Consider the following 14,843-nt stretch of genomic DNA (forward strand, 5'->3'; position numbering starts at 1 on the left):
CCTTGTATTAAGCTCATCTGCAGTTGCCTTAGTTGGTATATGATGATTAATTTTATGTATCAACTGGACTGGGCTAGCTGATGACTAAATAGCTGGTAAAACATTATTTCTAGGTGTGTCTGTGAGGGTGTCTCTGGGAGAGATTAGCATTTGAATCAGAAAACTGCATAAAAAAGATGGACCCACAGAGCAGGAGCATCACCCAATCCAGGTGGGCCCGAGTAGAACAAAAAGGCAGAGTAAGGCCAAATTTATGCTCTGCTAGGAACAGAAGGGAACTTCTTCAACCTGATAAAGGCATCTACAAAACCCCACAGGTAACATTATACTTAACTAGAGGCCTGGAGCATGAATTCGTGCACGGGTGGGGTTCCTCGGCCTGGCCGGCAATTGGGGCCAATCAGAGCCGGCTGGCCGGGGGGAGGGACCACGGGACGTTGGCCGGCCGTGGGAGGTTGGCTGTGGGAATGCACTGACCACCAGGGGCAGCTCCTGCATTGAGCATCTGCCCCCTGGTGGTCAGTGCGTGTCATAGCGACCGGTCAACCGGTCATAACGGTAGCTTAGACTTTTATATATATAGATGACAAAACACTGGGTGCTTTTCCCCTAGTATCAGGGCAGGTTCTAGCCAGGGCAGTGGAGTTCAAAATGAAATAAAAGGTACCTAAATTGGAAAGGAAGAAGCAAATCTACCTCTATTAGCAAACATGCTCTTATATATTAAAAAATAAACAAAGCCTAAGTAATCCACTAAAAAAATTATTAAAATAATTTAATAAGCTTGGCAAGGTTGCAAGATATAAGACCAATACACAAATACTGTTATCGATGGGGTCCCTTCTATGTCCCCACCTGTTACTGGTGGAAGTCGGTGTCTTGGGGTGCTGTGGGAACAAGAATTCCCTAGGCCCCCATGGGCAGATGAGGTACTGTGGAAAGCTTTATTGATGATATAAGATTAAGGGAGTCTCCCTCCGAAGTCCACCTCCCTCTTCCCACCAAGGAAGAAGTCCCATTTTGTCTTCAGCAGAGTGAGAATCAAAGCCACTGCCCAGAGCCTGCTGCATACTGAAGTCCAGTCCAACATCTAGATGGGTAGCTTGTGTTCCCAGCTGCAGGCCATTGCGTGTGGGGTCTGCATGGCCACGGGCCATGGGCCTTCTAGGGCCATATGGGAGACCAGCATGAGTCACAGAGCAAGTGAATGCAAGGGCAAGCAAGCAAAAGGAACAAGATAGAGAAAGTTACTTTGGGGATTTTAACTAGGAGCTCAAACAATGAATCCTTCAGGATTTCACACACTTGCAGTGGCTTCACCCCTCTAGCCACCCCATGGTTCCCTAGGCTCCACTGACAGACAAGCGTCTTCCCTACGCCACCCTGACTTCACTGCCCATATGCTCATCCTCCCCTTTGCTGGACACCTTCCCCCAGTGATTTGCGGGGGAATGGACTGGTGATTCCCTGGGGAGTGTGAAACTGCAGCTTCCTCGCGAAGCTGCCCAGATGACCATACTTATAATGGCTGGCCTTCCCTTTGCTCCTTCCTGTTATTAATATTATCTAGCTAATTAAGACAGTAACAATATCAACTGCATTCCTATACAGTTGCAATGAAAAATTAGAAAATGAAATTAAGCAAATAATTCCATTTATGGTAACATCAATAATTTAAATACTTAGGAATAAACTTAATAAAAGAAGTGTTAATCTTATACTCTGAAAACTAGAAACATTATTCAAAGAAATTAAAGATTTGAGGAATGCACTGTTTCTCTCCCTCTCCCTTCCTCCTTCTCTAAAGTCACTTTATTCCAAAGTTTATTCTTTTCTCACATGGTGCAAATGCCTTTTACTGAATTAACAGGAACTATTTGCAAGATTTAGTTTTTCTCAATAAGCGCAATTTTCTTCAAAACAATGAACTTATATTTGAATCTAAAATAAACAACTCATGCTAATTTGCACTATATGTTCTTCCCTTTTCAATCCATATCAGTCATGATTTTTAAATCAAAATTTCTATGTAAAGATGTTCTTATTCCTTTAAAGATCCACACCAAGAGTGCTTACTTGTGAGTCATACTGTCACTTCCCCTTTTTACTCAGTTTTGTGACCAGTAGCTCATCGAAAAACACCATTAAAAAAAAACACTTAAATTTTTAAAAAACATTTATTTTTAAATTTACACACAATAACATTTCTTTTATGGATAATAGTTCTGAGTTGTTGTTGTTTTGATAAGCAGACAGTTCTCTAACAACCATAATGATCAAGATGCAGAACAATCCCATTATCTTCCCCTCAAAATTCCCTTGTGCTGCTCCTTGTAGTCAAGCCCTGTCCCCACACTTTACCCCAGGCCAACCACTGTTGGGTTCTCATTTTAAATTGAAAATATTTCCTAGTTTTCTTAGACACTTCCTTTTTGACCCATGGGTTACTTAGAAGGATACTGTTTATTTTTCTAATATTTGGGAATTTCCACATCTTTCTGTCACTGGTTTGTAATTTACTTCTGTTAAAGACACAGAACATTGTTTTCAATTTGGCAGAGTTGCTCTTCTTACCCTGATGTTTTAAGTTTCCCCCGAGTATCATTCACTTCAGGTTAAAGAACTGCTTTAGACATTTCTTTATTACAGTTTTCTTTTATCTAAGGATGCTATTTTATCTTAACTCTTGAAGAGCATTTCATTGAATATAGAATTCTCTGTTGACATTTCTTTTCTTTTAGCACTTTATTAAATAGTTTTTAAAAATATATTTTTATTAATTTCAGAGAGAGGAAGGGAGAGGAAAGAGAGATAGAAACATCAATGATGAGAGAGAATCATTGACTGGCTGCCTCCTGCACACCCCACACTGGGGATCGAGCCCAAAACCCTGGGCATGTGCCCTAAGAATAAAACCATGACTTCCTGGTTCATAGGTCGACACTCAACCACTAAGCCATACCAGCTAGGCTTAAATATGTTTTTTAAAAAATGACTTTAGAGAAGGAGGAAGGGAGAGGGAGAGAAACATCAATGTGAGAGAGAAATATCCATCAGTTGCCTCCCATATGCACCCGGACCAGGGCTCCAATTAACAATCTGGGTATGCACCCTGACCGGGACTTGAACCAGAGACCTTTCAGTAAATGGGACACATTCAATCACTGAGCTACAGCAGCTAGGGTTTTCCAGCACTTCACTGTCTCCTGGTCTCCATTTTTTCTGATAAGCAATTCCAGATATTTAAATTATTGTTTCCCTATATGTATTGTCTTTGTACTCTCGTTGCTTTTGAGGTTTTTAAAGTTTTCAGCAGTTTCATTATGATGCGTGTGGGCATTTCTTTCTTTGAGTTTATACTGGTTAGAATTTGCTGAGCAGTTTTAATCTGTAAATTTGTAGTTTTCACCTAATTTGGGAAGCTTTTCGTTACTAGTGTCTTTCTCCTTTTCCCCTTCTCCTGTCTCCAATGCCAGAACATTAGACCTTTCATTACTGTCCCACAGATTCCTGTGATTTCATTCTCGTTTCTCCCCCGCCCCCCATACACATTATTTTTCTGTTCTTCAGACTGGATAATTTCTATTGATTTATCTTTAAGTTCACTAATTCTTTCCTGTGTCATATGTATTCTACTGAACTCACTTACTGAGTTTTTTAAATTTCAAATACCATTCTTTTTAGTTCTAAAATGTCCAGTTAATTCTTTCTAAATAGTTTACATTTTTCTTCCAAGAATCTCTACCTTTTCATTTATTTCAAGAGTGTTCATCTTTATCATGTTGGTCATTCCAGTTTTGTCTTCCCTCCCAGTCTGCCTGCTATGGTTTACTTTTCAGAATGATCAGAGTGTTGCTTTTAGTACTTTGTTCAGAATTTTTAGTTATAATCAGTGGAAAAAGAGGCTGCAGTGGGCTTCCTCCATCCTGGCCCAATGATGACACTCTTAAGTAGAACAACAAGTAGAGTGCCCACTCAGTGACATTCAGCCAGGGTGCATCACTCTGCCTGGAAACCTATCCACGTTCCTTCAGAGCTTTTCCCAATGAGGTGTTAGGGGAAACCAGTTTACAATCTCACTGTTTAACAGAATAGGAGGACAACATTCACACACTGTAAATTTTAAAAAATCCATGATGAGATGCTGCTGGAATGCAGAAAAACACGAAAAGGGGCCATTTAATTCCATTTGTAGAAAAGTAAGCCAAAAGTAAAGAAAAAGGTGGAGGCAAGGTGCTTTTTCGTCAACCCAGGGAGTAAAAAATCGTAACCATAATTAAGCAGGTATAGAACGGGAGAAGCAGAAGGAGTGAATATGTCCCTAACTTCTTTAGGCTTTAGTTTCTTTTTCTATAGATTTACAGCACGAGCTTAATAATCTCTAGTAGTCTCTATTGGCTTTCAAAACCTGTAAAACCCTATCTAATAAAAATAACAGGAAACTCAATTCTTTTAAAAAACCTATTTCAAAAGAAAGTAACTAATGTCAAGAAAATAAAGTGAGATTAAATTTCTTGATAGGATTGATGATCTTTCTGAAGTGATGAGTCAAGATTTAATTTATTCACTATAAATTATAGTTACTGTGTTCATACATTATATGATAGTTATAGTATTATCAATGTTATATACATATGTTAGTAGTAAAAAAAACTACCACTTTTTTTTTCAAGCATTTTTTTATGTTTTTGTATTGATTTCAGAGAGAGGAAGGGAGGAGAGAGAGATAGAAACACCATTGATGAGAGAGACTCATGGATCGACTGCCTCCTGCATGCCCCCTACTGGGAATGAAGCCTGAAACCAGGGCATGTGCTCTTAACCGTGACCTCCTGGTTCAGGTCGATGCTCAACCACTGAGTCACACTGGCTGGGCAAAACCTACCATTTTTAATTGAAGCAAAGCATAATTATTGACCCCTGACCTCCACAGCCTTGATGTTCCCCACTATCCAGTCCTGGGTGCTCAGCCATACTCCACCTCCTAAGAGCCCTCCCCCACAGCTCAGCTCCCTGGGGAGCTCCAGACAGGAGCGTGGGTAGAAAAGCCTTGGGTTCTTCTGCTCTGTGTGGTTATAAGTTTGCTGCAGCTGGGGAGCAGGGAAGAATAGAAAAGCCTTGGGTTCTTCTGCTCTGTCGGGTGGTTATAAGTTTGCTGCAGCTGGGGAGCAGGGAAGAAGAGATTCCTAACAGTAACAGATAATAACCAAGCACTCGTTAAATGATACGTTTCTTCATTTACCATTAATTAATTCACAAAGCATTTTTTGAGCACTTTATAATTTGCCAGGCTTGGCGATTTGTAGAAAAGATCCCAGCCCTCAAAGAATGACAGCCCAGTGGGGAATCAGCATGCAGATGGTGAACAGACTACAGTTACAATATATTACATCAAATTCTCTTCAGAACCTACTGTTAGCGCCTGCAGTAAGTCACCTCTCCTGTGTGCTTTCAGCTGCTGAACTGGATATTTATTTGTTATATTCATTTGTTCTGGGCCATGCCTCTCATATGTCCCCCTAACACCTTACTCAAGAGAACAGAGTCAGGAAACTTTGGTTCAAGTTCAAACTCATAACATCCAGATGTGTCATCCTGACCACATCACTTAGTCACATAATTCCTCTGGGCATTATTTTTTAATTTATAAACTGATAGATAAGGACTAAACTGAGTATCTAAGGTTTAACATGTTATCTTCCTTCTGACTATAACATCTCTCTTAACAAATCCTGCATCTTCCTACCAGCCTAGTTCCAAACCTGAAGGTCAATTTGGCCCTTCCCCTCCAGGTGAATCACCGTCATTCCCAGCATTCCACTGTGCCTACACTGGGACATAGAGCATGAAGTCATGGAAAGGACACGAAGTCAGGCAGACCTGGCTCAATACTTATTTGCTGTATGAGTCTAAGTTACTTATTTATCTTGTGAGCCTAAATGTATTCATCTGTGAGTGGGAGATAATGCCTCCCTTCTCCCCTGCTCCCATAATTCAGCTTTGCCCCCTCCATTATCATGTTTCAGCCAGCCGAATCTTCCTCATGTACTTTTCTATGTGCGTGTTCTTCCTACTTAGAAACCCTGAGTGACTCCCTCCTGTACCATTTCTAAACTCTCAGACCTGGCTTGGCTCACTAATCTAACCCCATCCCAACAACACTGCAGTACTTCCTCCTCTCAGACAAGAACTCTCCTATTTGGTCCTGCTGGCTTCTTTACTGAGTGCCCCTTCTGTTCCCGCTCCTTCCCCCTTTTGTCCAGGCCAATTCTACCTACCCTTTGATCCCACATCTTCCAAGAAATTTTCCCAGACTACTCCTGAAAAAGATTCTCTACGTTTTTCTTGACAAAGGCATGCCTGTCTCCTTTGACCAGTTTTACACCTTCCTCCTATTCTTACTTTCTTCTCTCCTAATTTCTGGCTGCTTATACCGGCCTTAGAAGTTGAATGGCTGGTCTCCATCCTAACTGTATATATTGGCCAGCAGAGGCAGAAAAACAACAGGATATCTGTGATGTCAAACTGGATGACCAATGACTTTATTAACATTCTAGTCTGTCAGGGGTGCCCAAATCTTGTCTTTTTTGTGTGAACTAATATAAATTCAAAGTAAACATCATTACATAAAAGGGTACGGTCTTTTTTTTTTTTTTAGTTTTAGTCATTTCAAACGGGCCGGATCCGTCCCGCGGGCCGTAGTTTGCCCACGGCTGCTCTAAACCTTGTCACGCCACAGCCTCGGGGCAACCACATAAAAGTTTAAAGGTTGAAATCACGAATTTAGCTGAAAAGTATTTTCATTGTTGAGTAAAATTTCCAATAGATTATGACCTCCCTTGAAAACAAGGATTATGTCTTACTCAAAACAGTATCCTCAACACCCCACACACAGGGTCTGGTAAGATGTTGATGTTCAGGCTTATGTGAATGAATGAATGATTGACTGACTGGGGACTATTAGATGGTGTTAAAAGTAAATTGTTGAAAACATTCCCCCTGGTATTTAAAAATCAAGGCAGAATCATTTTGTTTTGGACTACGTAGGAACAATTCTATCTGAAGGACATGAAGTAGATCCTCAAGCAGATATTTTGCTTCCTTTGATGTGATAGGAATACTGAGAAAGGTCAGGCCTCTCTCTGGCTAACCCTACAGATATTATTCACTTCTCCATCTCTCCTGGTACTGCCACATTCTCCAACTTGAAATGGATCCAGAAAGAGAAATGCCCAAGCATCATGGTGTTTTTTTGGACTTACCCTCCCTGCTGTCTCACTCATCTGTCTTGTGTCCAACAATAGTTCCATTGCCTGCTTGTTTTTTCTCTGTCTCAATTCTAATCCTAATGGAATTTAACTGAATTTTGCTCAAACCTAAACAAGATGAAAGTAATGGTCACAGGAAGTGGTAAAGATTAAACACTGAGAGTACAGTCTGAGAACTATGGTTCCCAGGCTTCTTCAGGCCACAGACCACTTCAATGACATAAGACTCCATGGATGACTCCTAACATCTCCAACGTCATCACACATCAGAATCAATGGGAAGACGGTGCTGCTTGTGATGGAGTGCCAATGGGGCTCTAGTCTTACATCTCTTATGTTCCTTTACAAATATTAGTTTTTGTTGGAAACAAATGTACAGACCAGTGCTACACAGAATTACATGATGTTATCACCATTCATCCAAAAAAAATGACTGTCCTAAGACTACAGAGTCAATGACAAAATTCCAATGTTTATGTGCATCTTCTCCTTTATAAGTTACACTCATCCACTTCCAAAAGGAGGACTGAAGGAATTACAAACACATACACTCGCAGAAGCCACAAGGAGCTACAGACAATGCATAGAAACGGAATTTTCCTGGCATCATCATTAAATAACTATCCAACTGACTAACCCTTAAGTAAACTATGTACAAGGCAGGTACATATGTTTTCCATTTCATATTTATAACAAACCTAGTTGGTTATTATTCTTACTGTCTCCTTAACACCGAGGCTCAGGGGGATTAAATACTTGTTCAAGGTGTCAGCACTAGAAAGTAGCAGCACAGAGGTTTGAACTCCGGGCTTTCTGACTCCAACCTTTAGCACTTAGGCATTCAAATATACTGGACCATGCCGCCAATGAAAGCATGAATAAAGGAGTTTACCATTGGATATCTACGTGCAAAGACTATACCCTTATATCACACACAAAAGTTAATTAAAAATGGATCAGACCTACATAATTTATAAGAGATAAAACTATAAAAACTTTTAGAAAAAGCATAGGAGTAAATCCTCATGACCTTCTGTTATGCAATGGTTTCTTAAGATGTGACATTAAAAGCACACGAAATAAAAAAAATGATAAACTGGACATCAAAATTGAAACCATTTGTGCCTCAAGTGATACCATCAAGAAAGTGAAATACAATCTACAGAATAAGAAAAACTGTTTGCAAATCACATCAGATAAGGAACTCATATCCAGAATAACGAACTCTTACAATCCCACAGTGGAAAAATAAGCTCAATTAACAAATGGGCAAAGGATGTGCACAGACATTTCTCCAAAGAAGATATACAAATGGCTAAGAAGCACATGAGAAGATGATCCATGCCATCCGTCACTAGGGAAACATAAATCCACTTCAACTTCCTGGGATGGACATAATAAGACAGACAGACAATACCAAGTCTGGGTGAGGATGTAGAGAAATGGGCATCTTCTTTCATTACTGATAAGAATGTAAAATGGTGTGGCCACTTTGGAAAAGTTTGTAAGTTCTCCAAAAAATAAAAATAAAAAATGGAGCAACTCAAATGTCCATCAGTGGATGAATGGATAAACGAAAATATGATATCTCCATACAACGGAACAGAGTTCGTTAATAAAAAGGAATGAAGTACTGAAACATGCTACAGCAGTGATGAACCCAAAAAACATTATGCTAGGTAAAAGAAGCCAGGCACAAAAGAACACATAATGTATGATTCCATTTATATGAAATGTCCAGAATAAGCAAATTTATACAGACAGATGAGTGGTTGCAAGAGGCGGTGGGGAGACAGTGATTACTAACGGGTACTGAGTTCTTTTGGGGATTGACCACGGCAAGGGTTGCACTATGTAAATATAGTAAAGCCCACTACCTAGCATATTTTAAATGCGTTAAATTTATGATAGATGAATCATTATCGCAATAAAGATGTTAAAAAACAAACCAACTAAAAAGGTTGACCAGTGGTTGTGAGACCATGAGAATCTCCTCTGGACATTGCTTCCACCGCACAAACATGTGCAGGCAGGTCACCTTCCTCCACCTGGGGGTGGGGGTTAGCAAAATTACAGCAGCTCCTCTGACAACCATCTGGTCAGCATGATGCAAGCTTCTGTTATTTTTGGAATGCGGTGCTGCAATGTGCTTGTGCCCTAACCTGCCGGAGGGGCCCTGGACGCCTGCAGCAATGGGCAAAGGATGTGCACAGACATTTCTCCAAAGAAGATATACAAATGGCTAAGAAGCACATGAGAAGATGATCCATGCCATCCGTCACTAGGGAAACATAAATCCACTTCAACTCCCTGGGATGGACATAATAAAAAAGACAGACAATACCAAGTCTGGGTGAGGGTGTAGAGAAATGGGCATCTTCTTTCATTTCTGATAAGAATGTAAAATGGTGCGGCCACTTTGGAAAAGTTTGTAAGTTCTCCAAAAAAAAAAAAAAAAAAATGGAGCAACTCAAATGTCCATCAGTGGATGAATGGATAAACGAAAATATGGTATCTCCATACAACGGAACAGAGTTCGTTAATAAAAAGGAATGAAGTACTGAAACATGCTACAGCAGTGATGAACCCAAAAAACATTATGCTAGGTAAAAGAAGCCAGGCACAAAAGAACACATAATGTATGATTCCATTTATATGAAATGTCCAGAATAAGCAAATTTATACAGACAGATGAGTGGTTGCAAGAGGCGGCGGGGAGACAGTGATTACTAACAGGTACTGAGTTCTTTTGGGGATTGACCACGGCAAGGGCTGCACTATGTAAATATAGTAAAGCCCACTACCTAGCATATTTTAAATGCGTTAAATTTATGATAGATGAATCATTATCGCAATAAAGATGTTAAAAAACAAACCAACTAAAAAGGTTGACCAGTGGTTGTGAGACCATGAGAATCTCCTCTGGACATTGCTTCCACCGCACAAACATGTGCAGGCAGGTCACCTTCCTCCACCTGGGGGTGGGGGTTAGCAAAATTACAGCAGCTCCTCTGACAACCATCTGGTCAGCATGATGCAAGCTTCTGTTATTTTTGGAATGCGGTGCTGCAATGTGCTTGTGCCCTAACCTGCCGGAGGGGCCCTGGACGCCTGCAGCTGGCTGGAGCTCATGGCAGCAGCTCTTGCATCTGCTAAGTGGGCAGGGAAAAGGGACCTAAAATGGTAAAGGAGACTGCTCACAGCTGCTCAGAAATTCTCCTTGTGACAAAACATATGCACGACACTGGGCCATCTGCCTCCCTCCTGAACTCCTCCCGCCTCCTACCCCCAAGGAGAGTCTGCTATTCTAGGTCAACGTACTTTAAATATAGGTGCATTATGAATCAACTAGACTTACATAATGATCGAGCAGGAAGGACCTTTAAACGCATTATGCAATGGAGCACTAACTCGGGAGCCACTTACTAACTGTGTGAGCTTGGGCCGCTTCCTCTACCTTTCCGAGTCCCAACGTCTTCATCTGGAAAATGGGAACAAAAAAGGCAACTGCTTCCTAAAACTGTTGTGAAGATTAAACGAGTGGATCCATGTAAAAGCTTTACATATATTAATTAGTAAGTCTTGTCCTTTTACGGAAGAAGACAGGAAAGCTCAGAAACGGCAGCAGCAGTGATGGATCTGGTATGAGACTTCAGGTCCCTGACTCCTTACCTAATGTGCCACTGCAGAGCCCTCTGCACACCATGGGTATGTACTAGCCCTTGACTAAGGGCTTGTCAGATACAAATTACAAGCACACAGTGCCTAGCTGCTATGTCTCCCACAATGGAGGTGTTTGTGAAACGTAACCCATTCCCTTTTCGTTGCAGATTTAGTCTTTTAAAGAGAGGATTTGACACTAAATCCCAGAACATCCGATGTTCCGGTGCTCACAGGGCAGGACGGCTCAGGACTGCTGAAGAAAATACGCGTCACAGTTTCCTTCCCGCCCTTTCCTCCGAAGGAGCACAGGGTACCTGAGGACGGGTGGCACATTAGGAAAAGAGGCTTTTCTTCCTTTCTGTATTTTAGTGGTATACGCATGCAAGCAGTTTGGAAGTTATTCTCAAGGCATGATGTTTTCAACTTCTAATAACTGATGCCTATTAATTTAAGAGGCAAGAGAAGCTCACAAAATAACTACATTATCTGACAAAATACAAAAATGGAGCCAAGGTAAGCTTTAAGCTTTTAAACAATCTTCTCTCTCTCTTCTCTCTCCACACACACACACACACACACACACACACACACACACACACACACACAATCACGCCACAGGTCTAAACCAGCGGATGAGGCCCTGCATCATCAGGCCTCCCCCACCCCTTGTTGGAGCCTCCCTCCTCTCCCCTCTCCAGCCATGCAGGTCAGGTCTTCTTTCGTTTCCTCAAATGCACGGGTCTCTACCCAGCTTTAAGGCCTTCACGCTGACATTCCCTGCACCAGAGCAAGTCCTTCCTTACGGCCTCCATTGGCACCTCGGCCTTGGCCTGGTCACCTACCAGCTTCAACTGGTCATTCTCTTCAAAGAAGCCTTCCCCAATGACCCCAACTAGTCTCTCCTCTTCCCTCTCCCCAAACGACACACACCTGGAGCAAGCTTCAAGCACTTACCAATGACTGTCTCCACGCCCCCACCCCCCCAACCCCCTGGTTAAGGTGTGAGCTCAAGGAAGGCGGGGCTGTGTCTGTCTTGTGCAACGTGCTTACTCTGTGCCCAGCTCAGAGCAGGTAGTGAGGAAATCAACAACACTCTCCAAGGATCCAAAGGAGCAGCTGCTAACTGACTCCCTGACTTCTCCACTCAAATGTGACACAAGGCATCCATCCCATGTCAAGGTGTGCACACGACAGAAAACACACAAGCCACACAAATGGTCATGGACTGTCTTTCGGAGAAAAACGCACTTCTAACCTCACTATGCACAGAAAACAGGTTCTGGGTACACCCACCAGCTGCACTCGCTGTGCTGCGTAACCTCATTAAAGTCACCTGCCAACGCACCCTCCCGGACACATCCGTCCCTAAAGCACCCAGAGCACCCAGACACCACAGCCTTCAAAAGGCTGCCCCGTCAGGAAGGACCGGAACACATATCTCCTCGACCCTAAGAGATCCCGGGGCTACTTCTGGCTTCACACACGTTGCCATTAGAATTAAAAGCGCCTCGCTCATTTCCCACAATAAAGAGTATAATTCCAAAAAAAGCGCCTAGCACAGTTTCCGGCATACAGAAGGCATTGATTTAAAAAACTGGTCGCACAAATGAAAAAACAACAAACAAACCAAAAGAAGCAGCAGCTTGTTCTGAATCATATTCACAGCTGAAGAACAGGCACGACCTTTTCAAGATAAGGAGGAAGCAAGTCCACAAATCGGAAAGGGGCGGGCTACGATTTTTGAGCCGTTCTGCTCAGCAGGGCAAGAAAACAGCTGCTAATATTTGCATTGATTTTATGGTAATTTCCGAGTCTGTGAAACAAAAAGAGATGCTCAGTGAGAAAGCCCAACGCCTGGTGCAAAGCCTGCGCTCTGAACCGGCTGCGATGGAGCGCTGGCGCCTAGGTCTGCACGCAGACGACTCTGATGGCGATGGAGGAACGTGCCTGCCCGGGGGACTCTTCTTCTTAAAAAGGGCCCCCCCCCATAGCCCGACACACACCCCTGCACCCCGTGCAGTACAAGTAACTTCGAGCATTGATCTGAACCCTCCATCTGCTGACCAGGCAAGATCAGCTCCTTCGCCAGAATTCAGCGCCTCCCTCCCGATGCCCCCCGCGGGCACCGCGCCTCTCGGGTCACCCCCAAATCTCGGGACTTCCTGGGTTCGCTTGGAAGTGCAAGGGCAGCTATTGCCCTCATCCAGCCCCGCAGGGGAACGTGTCCGTACAGCCTGGGCGACACGGTCCGGTGAGGGAAGCGCTTTGTGGAAATACCCCCGGTCCGCACAGGTCTCCGTGGTCCCAGGAGGGGCCGTGACCCCGACCCCCAGGAGGCGCGTCCGACGTCGCCCCCCGGCTGCTCAGACAAAGGACCGGGCGCCCGGCGCGCCCCCACTCACCGCTCAGATAGTTGGTCCACTTGTACAGAACCCCCCTGTCTCCACGCCCCCACCCCCCCAACCCCCTGGTTAAGGTGTGAGCTCAAGGAAGGCGGGGCTGTGTCTGTCTTGTGCAAGGTGCTTACTCTGTGCCCAGCTCAGAGCAGGTAGTGAGGAAATCAACAACACTCTCCAAGGATCCAAAGGAGCAGCTGCTAACTGACTTCCTGACTTCTCCACTCAAATGTGACACAAGGCATCCATCCCATGTCAAGGTGTGCACACGACAGAAAACACACAAGCCACACAAATGGTCATGGACTGTCTTTCGGAGAAAAACGCACTTCTAACCTCACTATGCACAGAAAACAGGTTCTGGGTACACCCACCAGCTGCACTCGCTGTGCTGCGTAACCTCATTAAAGTCACCTGCCAACGCACCCTCCCGGACACATCCGTCCCTAAAGCACCCAGAGCACCCAGACACCACAGCCTTCAAAAGGCTGCCCCGTCAGGAAGGACCGGAACACATATCTCCTCGACCCTAAGAGATCCCGGGGCTACTTCTGGCTTCACACACGTTGCCATTAGAATTAAAAGCGCCTCGCTCATTTCCCACAATAAAGAGTATAATTCCAAAAAAAGCGCCTAGCACAGTTTCCGGCATACAGAAGGCATTGATTTAAAAAACTGGTCGCACAAATGAAAAAACAGCAAACAAACCAAAAGAAGCAGCAGCTTGTTCTGAATCATATTCACAGCTGAAGAACAGGCACGACCTTTTCAAGATAAGGAGGAAGCAAGTCCACAAATCGGAAAGGGGCGGGCTACGATTTTTGAGCCGTTCTGCTCAGCAGGGCAAGAAAACAGCTGCTAATATTTGCAATTGATTTTAGGTAATTTCCGAGTCTGTGAAACAAAAAGATGCTCAGTGAGAAAGCCCAACGCCTGGTGCAAAGCCTGCGCTCTGAACCGGCTGCGATGGAGCGCTGGCGCCTAGGTCTGCACGCAGACGACTCTGATGGCGATGGAGGAACGTGCCTGCCCGGGGGACTCTTCTTCTTAAAAAGGGCCCCCCCCCATAGCCCGACACACACCCCTGCACCCCGTGCAGTACAAGTAACTTCGAGCATTGATCTGAACCCTCCATCTGCTGACCAGGCAAGATCAGCTCCTTCGCCAGAATTCAGCGCCTCCCTCCCGATGCCCCCCGCGGGCACCGCGCCTCTCGGGTCACCCCCAAATCTCGGGACTTCCTGGGTTCGCTTGGAAGTGCAAGGGCAGCTATTGCCCTCATCCAGCCCCGCAGGGGAACGTGTCCGTACAGCCTGGGCGACACGGTCCGGTGAGGGAAGCGCTTTGTGGAAATACCCCCGGTCCGCACAGGTCTCCGTGGTCCCAGGAGGGGCCGTGACCCCGACCCCCAGGAGGCGCGTCCGACGTCGCCCCCTGGCTGCTCAGACAAAGGACCGGGCGCCCGGCGCGCCCCCACTCACCGCTCAGATAGTTGGTCCACTTGTACAGAACCCCC

At 44.2% G+C, this 14,843-nt stretch overlaps 1 protein-coding gene across 2 annotated transcripts in view; it reads right to left on the reverse strand.

Annotated features, from left to right (window-relative positions):
• The window catches only part of PLEKHA8 (pleckstrin homology domain containing, family A (phosphoinositide binding specific) member 8), a 49,191-nt gene extending 34,375 nt beyond the window's left edge, over positions 1-14,816 (reverse strand). Inside the window, exon 1 of one of the 2 annotated variants that reach the window (XM_014536999.1) lies at positions 14,809-14,816. The gene's annotated coding sequence lies outside the window, so the exon portion shown is untranslated. Of the gene's footprint in view, positions 1-13,333; positions 13,372-14,808 lie in introns of those variants that run through there. The other variant, XM_014536998.1, reaches the window with a different exon arrangement.
• Positions 14,817-14,843: the final 27 nt, after the last annotated feature.

The sequence above is a fragment of the Myotis brandtii genome, unplaced genomic scaffold (genome assembly GCF_000412655.1).
Source record: "Myotis brandtii unplaced genomic scaffold, ASM41265v1 scaffold17, whole genome shotgun sequence".
Taxonomy (NCBI): Eukaryota; Metazoa; Chordata; class Mammalia; order Chiroptera; family Vespertilionidae; genus Myotis; species Myotis brandtii.